General features: G+C 42.3%; 1 protein-coding gene across 3 annotated transcripts in view; it reads right to left on the reverse strand.

Moving 5' to 3' along the window:
- DYNC1I1 (dynein cytoplasmic 1 intermediate chain 1) overlaps positions 1 to 16,064 on the reverse strand; it is a 2,048,030-nt gene that overhangs the window by 1,940,365 nt on the left and 91,601 nt on the right. The window contains exon 1 of one of the 3 annotated variants that reach the window (XM_078663724.1): positions 11,431 to 11,517. The exons of the other annotated variants lie outside the window; for them this stretch is intronic. The gene's annotated coding sequence lies outside the window, so the exon portion shown is untranslated. Of the gene's footprint in view, positions 1 to 11,430; positions 11,518 to 16,064 lie in introns of those variants that run through there. 3 annotated transcript variants of the gene reach the window in all.

The following is a 16,064-nucleotide window of genomic DNA, read 5'->3' on the forward strand; positions in this document are numbered from 1 at the left end:
CTCAGCCAATGCAAGACATACGAGCATTGGCGGAGGCGAAGGCTGTGTTCCATGGTTGACACCCACTCCAACATCAATCCTATGAGTCTGCCCTGCCCTCTTCCTTTATTTGAATGGAGCTTTTCAGAACACGCCCTGGTTCAGATCAGTATACGCCCAAAAATTAATCCCATGCATCGCCGCTTAACTTCGCACCACCCTCCACAGTGATGTCACTGCCCTGGTTTGTGCCTGCAGGGCAAACATTATTTACAATTGCTGGGCACATGTGTTTGGTATTCCGGAAAATAAAAATAAACAAAAAATCCTTCATAAAAGAGCACGTTGCTCTGCCATCACGGGAGAGGGGGAGAAAAACCTACTGTGGAAATCGCAGGAATTACTGTTAGCATAAGTGAAGCCATTTTGTTTGCGGCATCCATTTGCATTAGCCATTTGATTCGGTCGTCCTCACGGTTGCTGGTCTTCCTATTCTGCTTGAGTCATCAACTGTAGTTAACTCCTTCAGTACTGAGCCAGAGTACTGTGCATGCTCAGAAAGGCCTGTATCTGCTAGAATGCACCTGTTTTAGAATGTAACGGTCAGGTTTTCAACTGATTAAGTTGTACTATGTCTCCTCCCACGTTGCGGAGAAAAAGGTTTTTGTCAGCCCAGGTTAGTTGATAGTTATTCTTGTACATGCTTGTACCTCCTCTTTGAGTCTCCATGCTTATTCAGCAACAAAGTAGATATATAAACCCCATGGTCCCTGTATTCCTTGTACTATCTCATACAGTGCCCGAGGGTGCTGTATCGATGTAGTCCCACTCATGAGTAATAAATAAACTTGTTTTATATTCCAGCCTCTGTGCCAATCTCTATCTTGTTGGTTTAAGAACCAGTGGACTGAGAAGGGTGAACCCCTGCAGCAGTAAGCCCCTAAAAAGGCTTATTTTTCCTCACTACAAGCAGCTATAGTCAAAAGCAACCATTAGCTTTATGACAAGAGCTGCTCATAGGTTAATCTCCCCCGTGGAGGGTAGGGCAATGCCCGGTTTGCCCTTTAACACCAGCAACCCCAAGAGTTAAGTTTACGAAGAGCCACTTCCTGAATAGATGCATTCTAAAAGTACACCGCATACTAATTAACGTGTGCCTTTTGTCTCTTCATTTAATTCACACACTCAACATAGGGACACACTGGGATACGCATAAGGCATATTGAGTGAACGTGTATTGAACAAATTCATCATCAAACAATGCAAGCAAACATGAGTGATAGAAGAAGTTGTGTTGGCTGTCGATCCGCCAATTCTGCAACATAGGAATACATTTTTCAGCATGGTTTTTAAAGTTTACTAAACCTTAAAAAATAAAGAGGGACTCAGCAACATCTACCGGGTATGGCTAGTGTTGATTTACACACAATAGTGCTTAAGGCATGACTTGCTTCAGATATCGCTCACCTGAGATTTTACCCCTGCACAGTAGCAGCTGGTGACTTTTCAAGGAGATGGGGCATAAAAACTGGGGATGAGGTGGACTTCGAGAGCGAGTGAATTGAGCATGCCAAACTGATATAAAGAGGACTAGGGTCAGTTTTGCCCGGAGAAAATTTTGCGGGAAAAGGAGGGGCAAATGGCACAATTTAAAGCTATTTTTGATACAGAATTTACTGAAAAAGCAATAAGGTTTAGAAACCAGTTCTGAAGGTGTAGTCTTGAAATACTAAAAACCTGAAAGAGTTGAGATTTCAGGTAAATACCTAAAAGCGTGATCTATATCTTGCAATGTTAAATATTTTCAACAGTGACACCCTGCTTGCGCTTTTCAGCAGGCACATTACCTCTCTTTACTATTTTATGACAAGTCAGTAATGTTTCTGGATTGCACAAAGATCTCACCAGCAAGTCCTTTAATCCCCATAGGGATTCACTGCTATTAATGGGTGGAACTAACATGTTGGGTACATAATGATCTCTACAGAAGATGCCTTAATCTAATTACAGGTTTTAAAACGCACTCTGTGTATGACCAAGTAAGCAATCCTGAACAGAATTACTATCAAATGTGTCCTTGCTTTGAACTAGGCCAGCACTTAATCAGTGAAGCATCCTGGGCTGATCCCACAAATTACTCTGCCAGTCGACCTTAACCCAGACACTGAACACTGCACTATTCTAAAAGTACATCTCATGGCTCGAACGAACCACCACACTGCTAGGTCAGTGAGTGCACCTGAAATCCTTCTTCCACAGCACTGGTTAGACAGGGCACCATAAAACATCCAAGATGAACTATGACATTGTATTACCAGGGCATTTTAGCTCACCCAATACTAGAGATTACACACTGCTCTCAAAGGACTTTACTCCATCCAGGCCTGAAACAAGCACATTGCCTTGCCAAGGCTCCAGAAACCATCTAGTAGTGGCAGCATTTTATTGCTCTGCAGATGCATCTCAATCCATTAAACGTAGGAACAAGCACAAAGATAGACAATTGAGAACAGAGACCACCCTACTGCTCTGCCACATTATGTTTGCAGTATCTGTTCTGGGACCATATTGCTCAGTGAACGCACTGAAACACATTTAGAGTTGAGACCTCCGCATTGCTCGCTCAGTGCACTTCACTACACTTACGGTTGAAACATAAATCCTACTCCTTAACTTTACATCAACCCATCCCCATCAAGAATTAGGGCCACCACACCACTCAGGCAATGCACTTCAAACCAATCAAGGGCCATGGGTCTCTACACCGCTTTGCGATTACAGAATACACTGCTTTACAAATGCACACCGACCTATGCAAAGTTGGGTACCCAATCCAGTCCTGACAGTTCTTCTAAACCCTTCCAGGTCTGTGATAATTTTACAAATCACTCCTTTATTGCATTTTTACAATGGTGCATAGAAAGCAGGCCTACCAAAATAGAAAGCTCTTCAAAAAGCAAAAAACACCATTTGCTAGCCGCATCAGACACCGACCAGCACAAAACCTTATCTGTTGCTGCAACATCAGAGAGCGATGCAGATAGATATCCTGTGGCTGAATAGAAAATATGTGATCAGGAAAACTGAGCTCAAATCCCAGTGTCACCAATGTACCACATTGTATGATCCTGAAGCAGCATAATTTTGACCCCACACTTTCATATCTTGGCTATGCCATATATACGTGCATATAGTACTATATATTTGTGTGCCTTAATATCATTAAGGTAAAGTGGTGCACTTGACCAAAATACTGAAGGTGTATTTACTGTATAATGCTGACATTTACATAAGTGTGCATACTAATGTTTTCCTTATAGTGATACCCAATTACAGTTTTAATACATATCTGCATTTGTGTAGTTTGAGAATTTTGATAACTGTATAAATACTCACATGTTCATTTTAATAGTATCCTGCAGTTATTTCATAACTGTATACACATCCATAACCATGCCTTTAAAAGTGTATTGAAGTGTTTTGCAACATTAACTAGAACAAAGACCGTAAACATTTGGACTTCAATGTTTAACCTTCAATGTAAACTTTTGCTAGGTTGCTATGCTTTCTTTTCTTTGCCGATGCATTCATATGATCTCATAGTTGGTGAAAGGCACATTGTACATGAGAGATAATGAGGCTCTGGAGACGAACGTTTGTCAAGGACAAGAGGCTGTAATGAACAAAAGGGAGGACCCGGATTCATTTTAGTGTCTGGAGACGGGAGAAATCCTAGGGTGTCCTGATGTTCAAGCCACGAGGTGGGAGTATTGAATGAGGCAGCCAAGTTATACTGTGAAAAGGAGGAAAGTTATTGGGATATGTTGTGGGATTCTTGAATGGTTGTGAAGTTTTAATTAGTGGTCATACTTTAGTTTCAGGCATATTCCCTTTAGACTTAGAGGGGTGCAAACCTCTTTGCATATATTTGTTGTGTGGCTTTATGCTATGCAATGCTCCTGATTTTGGAGAACTTCTACAGAAGTCTCTACAATGCTGACACCTTCCTGCATTACTGGATCTTATTTGGGTTTCTCCCAGCTAATGCTACATAGTTTAGGCTTAGTTAGGAAATTTAAATGTACTCATGTATAGACAAGAGGACTGACAATCATATACTTATTACTGTATTTTGTTCTTTATTTTCTATATTGCCATTACTGAATACCTTGTATGCTTTATGCTCTTGAGGTTAAAGTTTGTCAGATGATTTGGACTGCCTGCAGTAATTGTGTATTTTTAGAATATATTCTTGAATACAATAGTTTGGCTTTCAATTTGTAATAAACCTAAATTTAATCCTATTTATCGACTTTAGGGTAATCACTGTGTAGCCAAATGGGCTATACTGAAAATTGTACTTTTGGATGATGCTAACTCCTCTTTATTTTCCAGGGCATCTATAAAGGTCTATTGTAGGCAAATTTGAATATTTCACTTAGTGCTATGGCAATTCTATGCAAAAGACTTCACTTATTGTCTCAGATTACTTTAGCAAGAAATCTAAGACCACCTTTATGATTTTCAGTTTATGATATATACTACAGAAACAAGCATTTGCAATGCAATAGGTCTCATTATTAAAGTTTGAGCTATTGGCGTTTCTAATAATAATGGAACACCAATAGCTCAAACGTTCACTAATAAGAGACCTATTGCATTGAAAATGCCTGTTTTATAAACTGAGACTCTGCAGTTGTAAAGATACTACAAGTAAAATACTGTGTATTTAATCCTTGTGTTACACACTGGGATAAAAAAAATTGCATCCAGAGTGTTTTTAGGTCGAGCAGAGTCTGCTCGAGACCTATTGCTGCCCGTTTCTGGGAATGTAGACACGAGAGGGGCACGAGCGCAGATTTGACCTCGTGGGCGCGCACGGCACCGTGCCCATCTCGTGCCTCATATTCCCGTGCGCTCACGCATGCGCACATACACAGCCACATGCATACACAGGCACACACACACTGCATACACACACGCACACCCCCTTAAACAGACCCCCGCACACACAGACAGACACACGCACAGACACACTCGAACACACACAGACACACGTGCGTACACTCCCCCCCCCTCCCCCTCCACTCACCGGGCTCTTTCCGTGTGTCCCTCGGCAGCCAGCATTCAGCGTGCAGGGTTCCAGGACGTTCTCCCGGCAGTTCCTTCCTGTTTCTTTGCAGGCCCCGCCCACGTCCCAACGAAGGCTGCCTGACTTCCGCTAGTTGTAGTGTGGTTTTACATCGGAAGTTGGAATGACGTGGTAAAGGCAAGAAGGAATGCATCAAATATCTAGTCCTTGTTTAAATGTGTAGCTTGTTTCAAAGGTGTTGTGCTCGTCACCCTCCCACCATGCACCCATACTTAACCCCTTCTTTCCTTTGTTTCCCTGAGCGCATGGGACGAGTGTTCCTCGTATTACACGTGTGCTATTAGGGGGTGTGCTCTGGCGAAGTAGATAGCGCTTTAATAAATGCAAATTACATTGCAGATAAAATTTACTTTATATCCACTCCTAAAGCCATAGGTTTTCAGATTTCACACAGGTTTGCAGCGGATGTTAGCTCACTAATACAGCTGTAATTCTTGTCTCTCTCGACTGGTGACATTCACGGCATGGAGTGAACTGATGTCTGCTGCCTGCGATTGGAAACTGAACACGTTTTTGCAGATTTCTGTAGAGCACCAAAACAAAGCCTTTCTAATTTACAAACACAGTTTCTCTCAATATTTAATACGTCAATGTGTAAATTGTTGCACCTTTTGGTTATTTTTTAGATTTGTATGTTTACTCTAGGAGACTCTTTTTTATTTAAAAAATGTGTCTGAGACCGCTCACATCATGAGTGCGCCCAATACAAATGTATAACCTATTATAAGTGGGCGGTGGGCGGGACCCTTTCTTTAATAATTAATTGCGATGTTTGGACAGTTGTGTCCATACTTCACTTGTTCATACTTGCTCCCCCCTCAAGGATGTGCTCAGCGGCCGAAGGCATGCAGCTTGGTTCTCTACGTGCCTGCACACCTCTCCTCACACAGTGCAGTCCTACAACATGTGTAGCGTTCATTCTGAAAAGGACATGCATGCACGCCTACGTTTTGTGGGCAAGTTACCATGAGTTGTCACAACGCATACTGGTGTTTGGGTTAACATTAAATTTAGTTTTTAGACTCGACGTCTTGCGTAGCACCTTCAAACACTACTGCTTTTTGAGCAAACAGCATTTCTCATGCTGGTATGTATAAGTCAATACTATTTCCGGTTAAAAGGAAACCACAAGTTCCAAAATGCAAAGCGGTATTGGCTCAAAAAAATCATGCACGGACTGGTAGTATCCACATGGTCAGTTGACAGCAACAAATATGCGAAGTTAGTGTTCGTGCATTTTGCACGTGTGGATTTGTTTCAAATATCCGATAACAGATATTGTTTCAATATGAGAAACATTATAAACTAGCCAGTCATCAGAAAAGTATGAAAAAGCCGTCGTTTTCTTGCACTTTATTTGCTCTCCACGGTTTGTAGGGATGCTCCCCTTAAGCATTTCACTCGAAGCTTGAGCAAAGCTGTGTATTATCGTATTATATGCAGTTGTAACGGAACTCTGCTATCTTACTCTTTGTGCAAGGACACAAATGCTGTTTGCACCAAATTCACATCCAGATGTATATTTACGTTCATTTCCTGAAATCTGTTAGTATGAAAGCATTCGCAAGAGTTTGCGTTATTGGCTTTGTAAATGACAACGCCTTTTATTTAGGTGTTAATTATCAAAACAGATAAATAAAAGGCATCGTCATTTACAATGCCAATAGCTCAAACTCTCGCAAATGCGAGACCTATTGCATTGCAAATGCTTGTTTTGTTAAAGGCACTGACATCACTGTTTTAGCATTTCCAACATAGGCTAGTTATAGAAGTGCCTCCGATAGGTGGCTAAAGTATAATTGTTGCGTTCAGGACATACCAGAACTCATTGGGGGAGAAAGAAAGAATGAGTATGTGACCATAGAAACCTACAGACTTAAAACAGACAAGTTTAAATGTCAGCTGCGTCACCTGGTCTTATTCGCACATTTGTTCTTTGCTTTAACTGACATGAAATCAAGAGTACTGTTAGATAATACAAAAAAGTCAGATATACAAATTGTGTAGGTCAGTTACCTTATCCCTTCCCTGTAGATCACCAAGTTCTCCCAGGTCATCCGGTCAAAAGTACTCTACATTTCAAAAGCTATCTGCCCTCAGCTCAAGATCCAGAGGCGACAACCTAGCCGAGTTAACAATACGCTTAGACATTTACCTTCCATTTATCTAGCTAAAACATTCTTTTAAGAAAGGTTGGTGAGTGAAACATGTAATGCATTGGCTGAAAGGGAGACAAGTTTGGGCGTTCAAGTGTAGAATCCACTGTGCTTTGCAGCTTGCATGGTAGCTGTGTGAAACATTGATTTTTGAAATATTTCCTTCAGCACTACCATGGAAAACAGATGTAAATCAAGTGCTAAGAAGGACTATTTGACTGGTCTACATTTGTTGGCGTTTCCTAGTGAAAACTATATGCCGCATGCGTGAATGCTACACTGGCTACGTGGTGCACATAGGCCAAACTGTCTTGAGGATTCAAAGACCACATTTGTTGTTCAATTTTTACAAGAGGCCGGTTAGTGTCTAACAGGGAGTCCAACAGAGTGGAATCTTAGCAACACTATATATTGCTGCTAAGCAGAATACAGTGAAGGGTTGCTCAAGCCTGTCCTACACATAAAGATCTAGAAGCACAAGGCAGCATCATCTGAGAAAAGCAAAGGTAAGTCAGCACAGGTCTACTAAGAGTGCCTTCAGTGACCTCCACAGCGTCACGCACTCCAGTCAAATCACAGTCTAGGAGGTGTGGGACTACCCACATAACAGGAAGGACAGAAGTGCAAAGGTGTCAAAGACGGGAGTGCAAAGCAATAATGACTGAATCAACAATCAAGAAGGGGGTTTACTTCCAGATTTTCAGTATTAAAGCCTACAAATAAGTTAGTCTAGAAACATCTACTCTATGTAAAACTTTTTAATGCTGAAAAATGATGGTTCTCGTGGTCCTAATACTTGAAAATAGCTATAATGCTGAAGAGTACTGTGTGTTGCGCGTTATCCAAAGACTGTCCTGAATACAATGTTTTAATGATGAACTGCACTAGTACGCACATTCCTAGGACAAACTAGAAAATACTTATTTTTAATTAAAACTATTTATTTAATTAGAGAAGGACTGCACCAGGAAAAAATAAGAGCAAATGGTCATGAATTTGTCGTCCATTTTCTTTCTTATACGAAGTTACCTACAAAAATTATAAGGCGAGAAACATAGTTTAGTGGCGAGTTGTTCCGGTGCACGTGGCCCAACCCAGGGAAGTCATTGTATTTGTTCCGCGGGCTCACGTGTCTACAATGCATAGTTCTGATGCAGCGCTGATGCTTAGGATCTTGATCGCAAAATCCTACTTCTAAACTGACAGTGGGGGTCATCTCCTCTGAACCGCACTGTCACCCCATGGAACTATCTGGGCGTTGTGGTGCTGACTCAGTCGAGGGAAACAGCAGGAGGAAGGAAACTGCGGGAAGAGGGAGGAAACTACGGAATAGGGAAGAAACTAGCAGAAAAGGCAAAACAGAGGGCAGACAAGGCACAGAGCAGGACACGAGCAGAGAAGGCACAGAGGGTTGCAGGTGCAGGCGCAAGCAAGGTGGACAAGAAATCACTTGCAGGGGGATCTGGCATGAGGATGTGATGATGAGGCCACGGACAGGCAAAGGATGAAAGACGCTCTCATTATTGGTAAACAGAGGGCCAGTCACCCAGCAGAAGGACGAGCACAGCACACAACACCGACAAATACATGTGTCGAGCTAACCTTACTCTGCAAATCCAACTCTGCAAAAGACAGACTCAGAGTCACTGGAGCACACTGTTGATGTCGAAAATGCATCATTGCTTTCCATTTAGGCTTGCGCTACAGAAATACTGCAACATTCACACATGAATATAGTGCTGAATATTAGTTACCCTTTCCTCATGTTCATTAGGCACACAGAATCTGACCACACGAGGGTCCTGGAGACATGTAATCAAGGCAAAAGTTGTGCTGTTGGTCACTTGAAAAATAGTGCAAAAAGGAAAGTGGTCTTTAAATCGGGAAACATCATTTACCACGAAGGCATTACCACTACTCACGTTTACCACGTGACACTTACCACGCAGGGTGCCTTCCACGCAGGGTACCTTCCACGACGTCTTTACCACGGGTTAGGGGGGAGACGTGGTATTCCTTCAAGTCGATCTGCGTGGGCATGGGGGGGCAGAGGGAGGGGGGGGCTCGGAGGGGGGCTGGGGGGGGGTCTCCCCCCCCAAAAATAACAAGCAGGTTACTTTAACAAAAAAACGAACATAAATTTAAAAGAAAGAGGAAAGAGCCTCCCCCAAAGACGTGCCGTGTACGTCAAAAAAGCAGTCCTTTTTTTATTTTGGTATACGTGTTTTGACGCTTGTTTCAAAGGAGGATGGAAGTAAGGGCTCGTGGAGAAAGACGTGAAGGTAAGACGTTGCAACGCGTAGTAAAATGCTACGTTGTAAATACCAGCGTGGTAAAGCCACTTGCGAGGTAAAATTCGCGTGGTAAAGCCATGCGTGGTAACTGAAATCGTGGTATAATCATATATTCCTTTAAATCATGGGAGCGAGGCTTGTACTCCACATTGCATGGCACTGAACAACTACAGTCATAACGCCACTCTCCTAGACGGCAGACTTTTAAACACAGATTACAACTCGTTCCAATATAGCACTTAATATCGCACATTTTTCCCAGTTCATGGGCCTCATTACAAATTACATGGATCGAAATGAATTCATGTTTTTATGCATTAATTTCACTCAATCTGATTAGGACTGGTTTGGTGTTTCCACATCCAATTTTACTACATGTGGGGAAAACTGGTCATACAATACACCCTTGCTAGAAAAAAGCTTCCCTTTCTTAGTCTCCCAAAAACCTTCCTCACCCCCGCTGTACTCACAAGTCCGCACATACATTTACAACCTGATCAGAGCTGCTGGTACGTGTAGGCGGGAAAATCCCATAACATGGCAAATTAAGTGTAGTTTGACAACCACAAAGGCTGACGCCATGCAATAATTTAACATTTCATGGAGTCCAACTCCTAATTGCATGGTATTAAGGTCACTTACATTTTAACAGAGCTCAGTTATGTGAAATTTGCGATCAGGGCATACACAGAGTATCAGGAGTTACTAATATCCCATATAATGTTACTCAAGTTACGTTCGAAGGCTGAGGTGGCCTTTCAGGGATTCAAAATTGTGACTTGCAAGTCACAGCAGATATCAGTAGCGAATGTTTAACTCCTGGAGCCATCTGACCAGCTAAGCAAATATCACGCAAAACCAGCCAAAATACATTAGGCAAACTATGGAGGTGCAAGCCTTTACATCTACATTCTATACTGTTGACTCTTTCATACGACCTTCATATTCATTGTTTTGAGTTCAGTCGTGTGCTACAAGATTTACTCGGTTCTGTTCTCTGCTACTTTGAGGACAAAAGCCTTTTCTTATGCAACGCGATTTACCTCAGAAAGCTGTAACGCCAGGACTATGTTACAATAAGAAAACAGAAGTATCTGGATAGGTCTCCGGCGGGCCGCTGATTACTGACAAGTAAGTGAATGCTGCAGCAGGCGGGTGGGCTCCGCTCTGCTGACGATATTTACTATGACGATTTTTACTAAAAGGAATGGATGCTGTTTAAACTACGATGTACCCTCCCGACTAAGCTTACAAAAACAAATACTTTTTTGTCGCCCGCAGAACGCTCATAAAGGCCCCACACGGTGTCCATGGGGTACAACCAAAATCTTTTTTAAGTAAGTCCTCTGTTGAGTGTACTCCAATCTGTGTCTAACAATACGATTGGTGGAAAAACCTTGGCTCTCTCACCCATACAGCTTGATATCTCATGCATCAGCACAACTTGCCTGATTCACAGGCATGGAAACACAACTACTATGAGTAGACAAATAGCGCTCCTATGAGAAAAAGGAACGCAAGACACCCACGAGTTGAAAGCATGACTGTTGTGTGGGTATGTACTAGTAAACAAAGGCACAGATAGAAAAAGTAGAACAGGTATTGATGTGAAATCGCCACTGCATGCATGTCTGTTGAGTGCCTTCACACACCCCGTGCTTTTGGTTGGGGTGCATATTACATTTCACAAAGGAGAAATGCAACCTGGAATGGAATAAGATACGCAATTAATGTGTACCACCATAGAACCATGTAAGAAATGCAATCTGGAATGGAGTGCTATATACAGTAATTGTGTCCCAATATGCAACCATTGTACTTTGCTCTGTTGTTTCAGATTTTCCCTTACACAGAAGGCTGTAAGCGGGCTGAACTGTAAGTATACGGTCTGGCACTTAGCTGAGTCAGGTGATGGGTGCGCCTTAACGTGTGCAGACCTCCCGACTCACCTCACTTGGTCCTGACGAAAACCTACAAATATTGAAATAGGTTGAAACATGTTGACCATTCTTTCACTTGAATTTTGATACTTTCTGGTAAAAAAACACGCCAGTATAAGCACTCATTTCGTTTTTAATAGTGTCACATGACTCAAGAATAAAAGGCTTGTAGGGAATACTTGTAGAACACTTTTTAATTCACAATTCACAACTCACACAACCAAAACCGGCTCTGCTGCAGTTGCAGGCGTCGAAGCACACCTGAGTGGCACTCAATCACTCAGGTGAACCCCGATGATGAAGCATGTCACCAACCAGGGTGGTGAGTGAGGGGTTTACTAAAAATGAAAGCATTTTTTCTTAGCGTGCAACTTTTTCCTTCCATTTCTAATAATGGGGATAGTCCTTTTTTTTTTTTAAACAATAAAAAAAAAACACATTTTAAAATGATAATAAACATGATCATGACGGCTGTAAGCAGGCGGATGTGCAGGACAAGGCAAACACAACAAAATAGCTCCCCTTTGCCAAGCTCCTAGAATCTGTACTCACACGGGGGGGCGTAGCTCAACAGTGCAGCAGGTGCAGTGGCTCCAGGGCCCAGGCAGCTGGGGCGTGGGTGAAGGGGGCTTCTGCACTCCAAACATTTCTGTATTTCAGTACAAAATCTGGAAACGGGTTGGGAATTTTGCTTGCTTTCTTCGGCATCCATGCTTCGCCATTGGATTCGCCACAGAGAAGAAGTCGGACTGGATTTGAATTCACTAGCCTTCAGAAAGAGTTAAGAAACCGACCTATTCCAACTACACTTGGATATTACAAGCATTTGCAATGCAATAGATCTCGTATTTACACAGGTTTGAGCTATTGACATTGCAAATGGCAATGTCTTTTATTCTTATTTTCGTTTTTAAAACATAAATAAAAGGCATTGTCTTTTGCAATCTCAATAGCTCAAACTAGCATAAATGCGAGACTTATTGCATTGCAAGTGCTAACGGCTGTCCTGCAGTTCCCCCGGGGCACAAGCAGGCATCCACTTCTGTCAGGACAGCTGATCGCAGCAAAAAGACAGAAGTAGATGCCTGCTTGTGCCCCGGGGAGACTGACATTAAAAAAAAAAATGCAGAGGGATTGTTAGCTTGTCTGCAAGATACGTAGGTGTGCTTGCTGGTCGTGATCACTTTGTAAATAATGTAGCTGTCTTTGTAACTTGGCATACACCCAAAACCTGGATGCAAGGGGTTCAATTCTTGCAGTGTGCTAAAATCACTGAGGAGGCATTGTGCCTATTAGCAGAGTTGTTTCGCTGTGTAAAGCTAATGTAACCTGCAATCAGCAGCAGTAAATAGATTTCCACATGTCATTTTGCTCTATTTTGTTGATAATATGGGACTGAACTCCTGCACTGTGGTTATAAATATGTAAATGCGGTTGCTGCAGCAAAATATATTGGGCCACAATCTTTTCGCTGACATGATAGAAATGGTACCATTTGTATAACTACAGCGTGTGTTTGCGTGCGTACGTGCGCGTGTGTGTGTGTGAGAGACACAACTCTATACTCAGGCAGTTCTAATCTAATGCGTTGGCTCACAAGATGTATAATTCTTGTGCCTATGACGGTCAGTCTCCCAGTATGTATGGATATACACTTACGGAGCATATTACAAATCTTCAGGCAAGTAATTCAAATGCAGCCTAATGCCTTCTCCTACAGAGCCAGCAAGCCCTGCTGTCAGGCCTCTCCTGGAGGTGACACACAAGAACAATGCACGTCCTCTCCTCGTCCAGATGGTTAAGATGGCCTCGGCACCATTCGCACTTTTCAGAGGAGTCTTTTCATTTGCTTCTTCCATGGCATCCGTTCAGTGGTTGCCAAATGGCACCAGCACCTTTTGTGCAGTGTGAAAACGTGCTGCACACGACGCCCAGAGAGGGCATCCCACAGTTCACATGCTAAAGCATCGCTGCTAAGAGCTGTGTGTTTTACAAGACTCCTGGTGCAATGCACGCCTCAGCGTGCGCTCCAGGGACGTTCCTGGAAGTTTCCAGCGAGGATAAAATCTGCAAGTGCACAGAAACGATTACGAGAGTACACAACCATCTGTAAAGTCTTAGAAGATTTTCTCTGTGCTATATTTGAGGGCAAACTATGCAAGGATTATACAAGCCAATGACTCATAAAACAAAACAAATGCAGAGGCTTTCCCCGGTCATCTGCATGAATTAAAGCGGCAGTGAAAGTGATCGCTCGTACAAAACCTGCCCGCGAGTGGTGCGCACGCGCGCCACAGCGACACACATGGTTTCAATTATTGCGTTTGTGTCTGGGCACGATAATTGAAACCACATGGCCTATTGGTGTCTATTACACGCACCAAGCGCATAATAGACACCAATAGGCCATGGCCGGAGCAATGCGCCCGCCTGTGGGCTATTGCGTGCAGTCTTTCATTAAAAGACGCATGCAAAGGCCACTAGCTGCCCACAAAAGGAAAAGCACAAGCACGAGCGTGTGCGATTCCTAGGGCAGCTTCCAAACCCAATTTTTCACCTACTACATGACTGTCGATGCGAGAGCACTGCTGCGCAGTGCAACGTAGGGCGCGAGCCCTAAAAACTAACCTGTGGTTTATCACAGGTGTCAATAATAATTTGTTTCCAATATGAAAGTGTTATGTTTTACAGGTCATTTCCTGTACCATTTATTTACTGAATATCTTGCTAGCTCAGTTCTTGCTTGGACTTGAAAAAGCAGGCTAGACCCCCGTCTCAGCCCTTCTTTTAATTTTCTTGGTTTGTCCATATCTAAGAAAACAGCCCCTATGTTTGAGCGGCTGCGTTCTCCTTGTGCACCGGACAGGATTAAACAAGGGATGTATATGATACTTGCAGAAGAGCCATTTAAAGTTGCTAAACCTCGGGAATATTTCAGAAGGTGTGAGAGTGTGCAGGAGAATGTTCAAGTGCCTTCCTGAGCACACTTCAGCCACAAAAGTACATTGAAACTATTGTAAAGGTGTATGCAAATAAAACGAGATTCAAGCAACCAGTCTCATCATTTTGTTAAGAGCTTACCCGTTTAACGTCATAAAATTGCATTAACATTGAGGTCACCTTTCTCTGGAAAGGTTTGTCGATGTGGGAGTTGATAAAGGGTTAAGTTAAACACAAAACATTTCAAAATACTTTTTATCAAGAGCGCCACGATGCTAAAGTTGTCTTGAAATTGTCACTGTAAAATGCTGGGACTCCTCATATGTAAGGCATTTAATGTATTGAAAACGTCACAGCAGTGGTTGACAAGGAAAAGGGTAGTGCTGTTATTTTTCACAAGAAGGAATGTTAACCCGAAGTTTCTTATGTCTGTCTAGTCTGGATTTAAATCGAAGCAGTTACATGTATGCACATCAGAGCAAAGGCTGGCGCCTAGAAGAAGGTGCTGTGAAAGGGCTTCTAGAAGTGACATTACTATATTGTTTGGGTTATGAGAAACCTTCTGTTAAAACTGGCATCCTTTGGGTGGTATTTACCTGGACGTTGCCTTTCGCATCCACGTTTTGACGATTCTTTTTGTTAGCCTTAGGACTCTGAGCACTTTATCAGTGCTAACCAGTACTACAGTGCATGTGCTTCTCCCCAAAAAAATGAGGACATTGGTGTATACTTGATTGACATTAATTGTATTAGTAAGTGGTATACCATATACCGAGGGCCTGTACTTCAAATGCTACTAGTGGGCTGCAATACTGATTGTGCCACCCACTGAAGTAGCCTTTTAAACCTGTCTCAGGACTGCCACAGCAGTGGCTGTGCATGCAGTTTATTGCCGCTTCAAAATGGCATTTAAAACTACTTGCCAGGCCATAAACTCCCCCTTTATTACATAGAAGTCATCCCTAAGGTAGGCCCTAAGAAACCCTAAGGGCATAGTGCCATTTAAGTAAAAAGTAGGACACGTACTTTTGTTATTTGCATGTACTAGTAGTGACAAATGACCTGTTTTCTTTTTCATTACTATGAGGCCTACTCCTCTCATAGGCCAGCAATGGGAATTCTTAATACACATTTAGGCTGTCATTCCTGATCAGAGAGGAGTAGCTTTTTCATGTTTCATCTGTTTGAAAACTTTTATTATGCTATATAGAATAGGTCTACACCCAAGAAAAACAGACAGGCAACAAAATTAATTGGGAATGCAGCAAATATTAGGCAAATGCATGTTAGGGGAGGGCTACGACAAAAGAAACTACTGTATTAAATGTTAAGGAACATAACCACCCTCCTCTCATAGATGAAATAGAAGTCAGACGCTTTAGAGACTCTGAAAGAAGCTTGCACTCTCTCTCAAAAACCTAATACTAAAAGACGGAGTTCCCCCGAGTTCCAGAACATGTAACTGGCCAATTACCCTTCATCTCAACGTTACAAAGACAAAGCTAAAACAAAAACTGTAACTCATAATGAAAAGCAATTTCTTCTTTAGGACAATAAATCTAACGAAAAAAGGATTATAATATTTGCAACTCCCACAAACAAA

This window comes from Lissotriton helveticus, chromosome 10 (genome assembly GCF_964261635.1).
Source record: "Lissotriton helveticus chromosome 10, aLisHel1.1, whole genome shotgun sequence".
Lineage (NCBI taxonomy): Eukaryota > Metazoa > Chordata > Amphibia > Caudata > Salamandridae > Lissotriton > Lissotriton helveticus.